Source organism: Erinaceus europaeus, chromosome 23 (assembly GCF_950295315.1).
Source record: "Erinaceus europaeus chromosome 23, mEriEur2.1, whole genome shotgun sequence".
Lineage (NCBI taxonomy): Eukaryota > Metazoa > Chordata > Mammalia > Eulipotyphla > Erinaceidae > Erinaceus > Erinaceus europaeus.
The window spans coordinates 10601783-10611332 of record NC_080184.1 but is presented as its reverse complement, the minus strand read 5'-3'; the positions used below and the strand labels follow the sequence as shown (position 1 = coordinate 10611332).

Below are 9550 nucleotides of genomic sequence, written 5' to 3'. Positions count from 1 at the left end.
TTTACTCTGTGTGTTTGATGGGACAAGGCACAGATTTTCAACTTGAGTACCTGAGTCTGTTCCAAATCCTGCAGTTCTCTCTCTCTCTCTCTCTGTGATTTACAAAATTGTAAGATTATAGGAATATAATTCCACACCATTCCCCCATTCCCAATGCCAGAGTTCTGTGCTTCCAGCCCCTCTCTCCAGCCATAATTATCCCAAGGTCATAAATATGGGTTGAATAAGGACAAGGTGGTGGTCCACCTGGTTAAGTGCACACTTTACAGTAAACAATGATCTAGGTTTAACCCTCTGGTCCCCACCTGCAGGGAAAAAGCCTCATGGTGAAGCAGGGCTGCAGGTATCTCTCTGTCTCTTTCCCTATTTATCTCCCCTTCACTCAATTTCTCTCTGTCTCTATCCAGTAAAATGGAAAAATGGCCTCAAGGATGAGTGTATTGGTAGTGCAGGTACTGAACCCCAGAAATAACCCTGGAAGCAAATAAAATAAAAATCTCTAAAAAAAGAATTTTAAAAAGAAATGGGCTAAATATATACTGTATCCCCATTCCCTCCATTGGAAGCTACAGTACTTCTCCTAAGGTTGCAAATATAAGTCAACTATTATGTCTACAAATATCTGTCCATTTCCCCCCATGATCCTACCTTCTTTTTCCTTTCTAAATCACACCTACACCTATTACTACTTCTGATTGCCCTCCCTTTTCCCTCTTCTCTCTCCAGGTCCTGATGGAGTTGGAGTTCAGAGCCCTCTGGTCATCTTCCCCCCATCACTTCTCCCCCTTTGGAATTACAGATCAAATTTTTTAGGGGTGCAGAAAGTGGAAGGTTTGGCTTCTGTAATTGTTTCTCTGATGTACATGGGTGTTGGCAGGTGGATCCATACCCCCAACCTGTTTCTATCTTTCCATAGTGAAGCCAACTGTTTATGTCTAACAAGCTCCCAGAAGATTCGAGAGCTGCAAAGCTGGTGCTACCACTACCAGTAACTTTGCTTTGTTTTAGGTACCTAGTACTCTATTATTTACATGCACCAAAACTTTGGCATGAATACAAAACTTTGGCTTTTTTTTAGATGGCATCATCTTGCATTCAAGCTTTTTCTCCTACAGTGATTATTTTTCACTCTCTAGATGATACATTTCTCCGCCTCCTCTTCCTGAGAATACTAATCCTCAGGGAAAGAATTTATAATATATAGATATGGGCAGTCCAAGTTAACTGACCCTGGGGGCGGCAGGGGGGGGGGTTGCTGGGAGCTTAACGTTTTCAACATCTTGAAGAGTATAGTATAAGTTTTCAGAACCTTGGAGAACAGATTCTAACTTTTCAGCACCCTGGAGAGCAGACGCCAATTTTTCAGCACCCTGGAGAGCAGTCTAATTTTCCAGCACCTTGGAGAGCAAATTCTCAGAGCACTTCATTACCTAGATTGTGCTGTTGTCATTCTGCTCTTCAAACAAGTTCCCTTGGGAGGGTTGGACAGAAAAACACACACACAAAACTTTGCCACTTCTCTTCCCAGAAGATAGCTCTGAAGAAAGGCAATTTTCTACTCTTTATTTCTTCTTAATATGGAGCATTTGTTATATGTTTGCCATTCATAAGGTGCTTCCCCAGGGAGGTTAAAGAAAATTCATTTAACTTTCTTCAAGGAAAACTTCCCAGGACTCTTTAAGACATTGTCCTAATTGCTGCTGCTTCTTCACAAGGTTTAATTTCTTTCTCTTCTCTTATCATCTTATTAGGAGGTTAGTGGTTTACAGCACAACTCAATAGCTTTGACTCTCAGAATCCAATCTGAAGGGAAAAAATGAAATAGGTACTTTTATTTCATGAATGAGAATGCAACCATTATCAACATTGCTATTTTTAAATATCAAAGTGAACAATGGGCATAATTCTTTCTTTTATTTAAAAATGTATTATTATTACTTGTTTATGGATAGAGACAGCCAAACATCAAGATAAAGAGGGGAAGAGATGGAGAATTCTTGCAGCCCTGCTTCACCCTGCAGGTGGGGACTGGGGACTCAAACCTGGGTCCTTGAGCATTGTAACATGTGTGCTCATTCAGGTGCGCCACCACCTGGAAATAGTTCTTCAGAGTTAAGGAAAATTGTTTAGTGTGGATGTCACATCTCTTAGGAATGACTGACTGACAACAGGGTCAGAAGCTATCTCATCTAGAAGGTTGCATGTTTCCCTTGTACACAGTTTAGGTTCAGACCCAGGTACCACACAGGAGTGCCATGGCACCAGAGGAAGCTCCTGTAATCTCTCTTCCTCCTTTTCTATTTGAAATAAAAGAGATGAAAAAGTTGTCCTGAGAGTGGTGAAGTCAGAGATGCATGAAATCTTATCCTTGAAGAAAAAATGGAGGAGGTGGTGGTAAGGGGCTGGATGTTGGCTCACCCGGTTGAGTACATACATTATAGTGCACTGGATTCAAGTTCCTGATCCCCACCTGCAGGAGAAAGTCTTCATGAGCAGTGGAGCAGGGCTGTACTTGCCTCTCTCCTCCCCTCCCCCCCTTTTAAAAACCAAAGCATTGATCATCTCTGGCTTATGGTGGTACAGGGGATTGAGCCTGGGACTTATGAGCCTCAGACAGGAGAGGGGATCTCTTTGCATAACCATTATGTTATCCATGCCTATTTTTTCTTTTTAAAATTTTATTTATTTATATATTTATTTTTGCCTCCAGGGTTATTATTGCTGGGGCTCTGTGCCTGCACTACGAATCCACTGTTCCTGGACGCCATTTTCCCCCATTTTGTTGTTGTTTGTTATTGTTGTTGTTGCTGTCATTGCCATTGTCGTTGTTGGATAGGACAGAGAGAAATGGAGAGAGGAGGGGAAGACAGAGAGGGGGAGAGAAAGACAAATACCTGCAGAACTACTTCACTGCTTGTGAAGAGAGCCCCTGCAGGTGGGGAGCCAGGTGCTCAAACCAGGATCTTTGCACTTTGTGCCCATATAAGAAGCCACCACCTAGCTCCCTATTTATTTATATTTTAATGAGAGCTATACATAGAGAGAGACAGAGAGAAAAACACCAGAGCACTGATCAGCTCTGGTTTATGGTAGTGTGGAAGATTGAATTTGGGACTTCAGAGCCTCAGGCATGAGAGTCTCTTTGCATAACCATTCTTTCAGACCCATTTCCTCAGTGTAATGTTTGGATTCTTCTCAGGTTCAAGTACCCCTAAACTCTGATCCTCCATTAACATTTTTTACTGTTATTAATTTATTTATAAAATTAAAAATATGGACAAGACCATTGGATAAGAGGGCTACAATTTCCACCACCAAAGTTCTGCATCCCCTCCCTCCCTTGAAAGCTTTCCTATTCTTTATCCCTGTGGGAGCATGGACTTAGGGTCATTATGGGATGTAGAAGGTGAAAGGTTGGGCTTCTGTAATTGCTTACCCACTGAACATGGGCATTGACAGAGCAGTCCATACTCCCAGCTTGTCCCTATCTTTCCCCAGTAGGGCAGGGATATGGAGAGGTGGGGCTCCTGGGTACATTGGTGAGGTCGTCTGTCCAGGGAAGTCAGGTTGGCATCACAGTAGCATCTGCAACTTGGTGGCTGAAAAAGCATTAAAATATAAAGCAGAACAAATTGTTTAATAATTAGGAACCTAAATGCAAGAATATAGAAGATGAGATTTAGGGGTCTTCATTTTGGAAAAAGCTAGTAGGTCTATTTTAAGTATATTCCAAGGGGCCCATGACTTACCTAATTTTTTCTGAGCATGACAGCTAACATGCAGGTGGACCAAAGGACTAGAAATCTGGATCAGGGAAGAGAGTAGCTCCAAAATATAGGAAAAGTATATAAGTATCATTTTATGGTGTCTTTTTTTGTAGATATATTTGCTTGCCATAAGTTAGGGGGGGGGGGAATACACTCCATCTAACATTTGAATAAACCTCCACCCCCACCCTCTACCTCCAGTCCCTCCAAATCTAAGTGGGCTCTGCTTTTCAGTTGATGTTCATAATCATAACTATGGTTAACTGGAGACACTGATTCAGCCCAAAGAATGTGAAAGTTGGACCAGGAAATGAGAAGTCTGAAGGTTGGGAAAATAGCAGCACCAAGAATGCAATGAGATTTCAATGCAAGAGGCTCTGAGGTTCCAGGTTCAATCCCTAGCACCACCATCAGCCAGTGCTAATGATAATGTTAACAGTTAATGATATTTGTATATTTTCCTCATGTTTGGAGCTACTTTCTATACTAATCTAGCTAGCTAGTCTTGTTCTAAACTCTAGCACCATCTTCCCAGACAATATTTTTAGCCCACCTATCAGGCTCCGGCAAAAATGCCTAAAGTCATGGGCCTCTTGGAACATACCTAAAATAGACTTCCTAGCTTCTTCCCACAGGAAGACCCATAATTTCATCTGCTCTATTTCTGTCTTTGAGTGCCTGTTTATTAAACAATTTGTCCTGATTTATATCTTAGCACCTTTCAGCCACCAAGTTGCAAACCTGACTTCTCTAAGAAGATGAGTTCACCAATGTGTCCTGAAACCCCACCTCACCAGAGCTCTACGCCACTAGAGAAAGATAGAAACAGGCTGGGGGGGGGGGGTATGGGTTAACCTGCCAATGGAGAAACAATTACAGAAGCCAGCCCTCCTACCTTCTGTACCCCATTAAGAATTTTGGTCCATACTCCCAGGGGGATAAAGAATAAGGAAGCTTCCAATGGAAGGGATATGACATGGAACTCTTATAGTGGAATTGTATCCCTGTTATCTTACAATCTTGCTAATCACTATTAAATCACTAATTATATATATATGCATATATATGTATTAAAAGCACACATATGTATGATGTTCTTACAAATCAAAAAGAAAGGACTGGGTGGTGGTGTACCTGGGTGAGTGCACATGTCACAATTCACAAAGATCCAGGTTCAATCCCCCAGGCACTACTTGGCAGAGGAAAAAACTTCATGAGTGGTGAAGCAGGGCTGCAGGTGTCTCTCCCTCTCTATCTTCCCCTTCCCCCTCAATTTCTGACTGTCTCCATCCAATAGATAAATAAGGATAATAGAGGTTTTTTTTTTTTTAAAAAAAAAACAATATCAAGAAGGAAAAGGCAAGTTCATGGAGATAGAATAATGGTTCTGCAAATAAGACTTTCATGCCTGAGGCTTTTTGGTGTCAGGTTGAATCTCCAGCACCACCTTAAGCCAGAGCTAAGAAGTGCTCTGGTGGAAACAAATAAACACACAAATAAATAACTGTACTGGGCAGTAGTGCACTTGGTTGAGTGTACACATTATAATGTACAAGGACCTGGATTCAAGGCCTCCCATTCCCAACTGCGGGGGGGGGGGGATCTTCCCAAGTGGGGAGTAGTGTTACAAGTATCTCTTTCTCTTTTTTCCTTTCCACCTCCCCTTTCCTCTCCATTTCTTTCTGTCTATCATAAACAAACAAACAAACAAACAAATTGATAAATGAAAGACCCCAACACACACATACTTGTGACTAGCTAGACAAGATGTGGCATCAGGAGGTCAGGCAGTAGAGCAGCTCCCCACCTGTGTGTGGGGGGTTTGCTTCATAAGTGGTGAAGCATGACTGCAGGTGTCTGTCTTTCTCTCCCTCTCTCAATCTCCTCTCCTTTCTCCATTTCTCTCTATCCTATTTATCAACAGCAGCAGCAATGACAACAATAATAATGATGACAACAAAGATAACAACAAGGGCAACAAAATGGGAAAAATGGCCTGCAGGAGCAGTGGATTGGTAGTGGATTGGCACCGAGCCCCAGTGATAACTCTTGACTTCTGGCTACCTATATCCAACAAATAAAGATAATACAAAAAAATTTTAAAAAGATGTGGCATCAAAGCCATCAATGATCAAGTAAGTGCAAATACAATGAGATGCCTCTTCACTCCTGTGAGAATGTCACATATTAGAAAGGACAGTAACAATAGGTGTTGTAGAGGTTGTGGGAACAAAGTAACCCTCCTGCGCTGCTGGTGGGAAGTCAATTGGTCCAATGCTGGGATAGCCTGAGGGTGCTTCTTCCCGAGCAAGTGCTCTCTGGGTTGGAGAGAACTCAACTGGAGCCAATCTAGGCTGCTGCATGGGAGAGGGATCAGGAACTCATGCTGAGCTAATGTTGCAGGAGATACACTCTGGAACTCTCGGAGCCAGAAAGCAATTCCAAGTGTTTTTATTCAGAAAAGCAGCTTGTATATATACTAGCCAAGTAGGGTGGAAACAGGGTGTGATGTAGAGAGGGTGGAGCAAAAAAAGAGACTGGTGAAAATCAGGGTGTGACAAGGAGAGGGAGTGGAGCAAAAAGACATTGTGAACCAGTCAGGATTAAACCAATGCCCTGGAGGGAGGGTGGTGCTTAGTTAACAGTGGTTTATGTAAATAGACCACAGCTTTAAGTGGGATCAAACCAATGCCCTGCAGGCATGCCAGTGCTTAGTTAAGCAGGATTAGAGACAAGCTTTAACAGGGGAGCTGGCATATCACCCAACATCTCCCCCTTTCTTTTTAACTAATGGCCATAGTATCAGGAGTGTGGGGCACTTTGTGAGGCAGGGAGACTGATAAGAGGCATACCTTTTGGGGGTCTACTGTCCCTCCTTGTTCAACCTCTCGGTAGAGAGAGAGACTAACAGAATTGACACACCCCTCAGGCTCAAGCCCTTCCAAGCTCAACCACATCCTCACAATTCCCTAACATCTCCCTCTTACTTAATGGCCATATATAACTGGGTCAATGTCTGTAAAAGGCTTCATCTCTGTCAGGGGAATAGCAGTGTAGGGATGATCAGAAACCTGTTGAGAAGAAACCAGAATGATAGCGTGTAAGCATCTTCAAAAAGAACTAGCACAAGACAGGGAGGGATAAGTAAGAGTAGCAAGGGACAGAGTGAGACTGAAGAGAGGTCTGGTAGGCAGAGAGGAGGGCTGCCTGATGGGTGGAGGAGTGGGGACCTGGTAAGCCGAGGGGCTAGAGGGGTGACTGGCATTGCAAAGTCCTGAGTCAGCTGGCAGAAAGTTCCATGGATTGCTACAGTCCATTCTCAAGAAGTCCAGCAGTATAAAGGGAGCGTCCACAGGTGCACCAGCAAGTCCAATAGAAGTGTCAGTCCAATGTCAACGACCAGGGAAAAAATGCCGCACATTTATCTTGATGGAGGAGGACAGCCACTGGAACTTTTCTTCTCTGTAGAGAGTGAGCTGGAACTGCCAAAACATGACAGGCGAAGCAGAAGCAGAAGCAGGAAGAGCAGACAGCGATGGGTGAGGAAAGTCTTGTCCTTTGGAGTCCGTGAATCAGGTTCTCCAGATCATGTCAGGTCACACCATGGGTTTCGGGGGGATGGCTGTAATTGTGGGTGATGTCAGATGTCAGGGGTCCAAGATGGAATTCTGGGGATTCCATATGAGCAGATGCTTCTTCATGTGAAGGCTTAACATAGCTTTAGTCAATTACTTATGAAAAAACTTTGTAACAATTACTTATGAAAAAACTTTGTAAGTTTTTTATGTAAAAAACTTTAGAAGTTTACTATAATTGATAACTCGATGATTAATTGGTTTAGGTATCTTTCAGCCCATCTTGGATGGAACTTAAACACGAAGCAAAACCTAGACTGGAGTTGCTGTGTTGCACCAAAATAAAAGACTCTGGGGTAGGTGAGGGGGAAGGCTCAGGTCCTGAAACATGATGGCAAAAGAGGACCTAGTGAGGGTGGTATTGTTATGTAGAAAACTGGGGAATGTTATGCATGTACAAACTACTGTATTTTGCTGTCGACTGTAAAACATTAATTTTCCCAATAAAACAGAAATTTAAATAAGAGGGAAGCCAAGTTCTGACCCAGCAGGTCCCATCCCTCTCCATGCCCCTCGTCCCATCTCACTTCCTTCCAGTCCCAGTTTTAGGGCTTTCACATTGCCCCTGGCAACCACACCTCCTGAATGACAGGCACAAAAGTTATGGAATATGTGCAGAGTCTTGACACACAGTAGATGAGTCCTATGCAGGTGGAGGGATGTTGGGATAGCCTGAGGGTGCCTCTTCCTGAGAATGTGCTCTCTGGGTTGGAGAGAACTCAACTGGAACCAACCTAGGCTGCTGCACAGGAGAGGGATCAGGAACTCACGCCAGGCTAGTGTTGCTGGAGAGAGACTCTGGAACTCGAGGAGTGGGAACTCAATCCAATGTGTTTAATCAGAAAAGAAGATTCTTTTATACTTGCCAAGAAGGAAGTGGTAGGATGGAAAACAGGATGTGACTAGGAGACGGGCAGAGCGAAAAGAGAGTTCGAACCAGTGGGGATTAAACCAGTGGGGATCTAACCAGTGGGGATTAAACCAATGCCCTGCAGGCAGAGCGGGTCTCAGACAAAACAATGATTATGGAAATAGACCAACAGAGGGAAACACAGTTTCACTTGAGCTAGGAAGGAATTACTCCTGATGTCACTCTCCAAGCTTCTATGGCTTTCTGGAACCTTCCCCTCACACTCCATAGCCTTCTCTCCACACTTAGCCTCCAAGGACCAGTATGCAATATAGCAGACGCCTTTTTCCCTTTGTTCTCCTTGTTGTAATGTGGATGTTGTTTCAAGAGTGGAGCTTCTGGGGGGCCAGGTGGCACTCCTGGTTAAGTACACATGTTAGCATGCTCAAGGACCCAGGTTCAAGCCCCTGGCCCCCACCTGCAGAGGGCAAAGCTCTGTGAGTGGTGAAGCAGGGCTACAGGTCTCTCCCTATCTCTCTTTCCCTCTCTGTCTTCCCCTCCCTCTCAATTTCTTTCTGTTCTAGCAAACAAAGTTTTTTTTTTAATTGCAAAGAGTGGAGCTTCTGGATTCTGGAACTACCCAGATTATGTTGTTTGGGTCATTAGGGGTAAGAAGAGGCCCATCCTTAGACCTCAAATAAATCCCTCTCTCCATTGTTACTGGTCATCTCTATCAAGAACAACACAATAGACCCCTTTGTGGGCCTCCATAGGACCCTTCCCTCAACTTGGATCAACAATGGTAGAGAATGTTCCATCCTCTGGAAGGAGGCTGGACAACATACTCTATGCTACACCTGAGGAAGATGGGTCCTGATATTGGAGCAGCTTGTAACGTTTCTACTCATGACCATAGAATGTGAGGTTGGATCTACAGGGATGCAGAGGTCACATTGGCTCCTAAGCTGAATATGGGCCCCAGATCACATCAAATTGATGGGGTTTACAGTCAACAATACTTACATACCTTTCCCATATTTGGGAGCTACTCTCTTCCCAGATCCAGCTTTCTGTTCCTTTTCCAGCCATGACATCATCTCCCCAGAAAATAACTTGGGTCCACCTGCATATCAGATTTCAAGCTTAGGGGAAAAAACTAGTATAGCCATAGGCCCTTTGAAATATAACTAAAATATGCCTACTAGCTATCTACAAATCAGAGAACCTCCCAAACTCTTCATCTGAACTATTCCAGCCTTTAGGTCCATGACTAATCAACAGTTTGTTTGACTTTGTAC

General features: G+C 43.5%; 1 protein-coding gene and 1 long non-coding RNA gene across 2 annotated transcripts in view; both read right to left on the bottom strand.

Moving 5' to 3' along the window:
- ZNF317 (zinc finger protein 317) overlaps positions 1-9550 on the bottom strand; it is a 371627-nt gene that overhangs the window by 167905 nt on the left and 194172 nt on the right. The gene's annotated exons all lie outside the window — the stretch shown is intronic.
- LOC132535545 (uncharacterized) lies at positions 1680-3650 on the bottom strand. The gene is made up of 3 exons (XR_009547324.1): positions 3437-3650; positions 2435-2470; positions 1680-1803 (listed from the first exon to the last, which is right to left on the bottom strand). It is a non-coding gene; the product is annotated as an uncharacterized LOC132535545 (long non-coding RNA).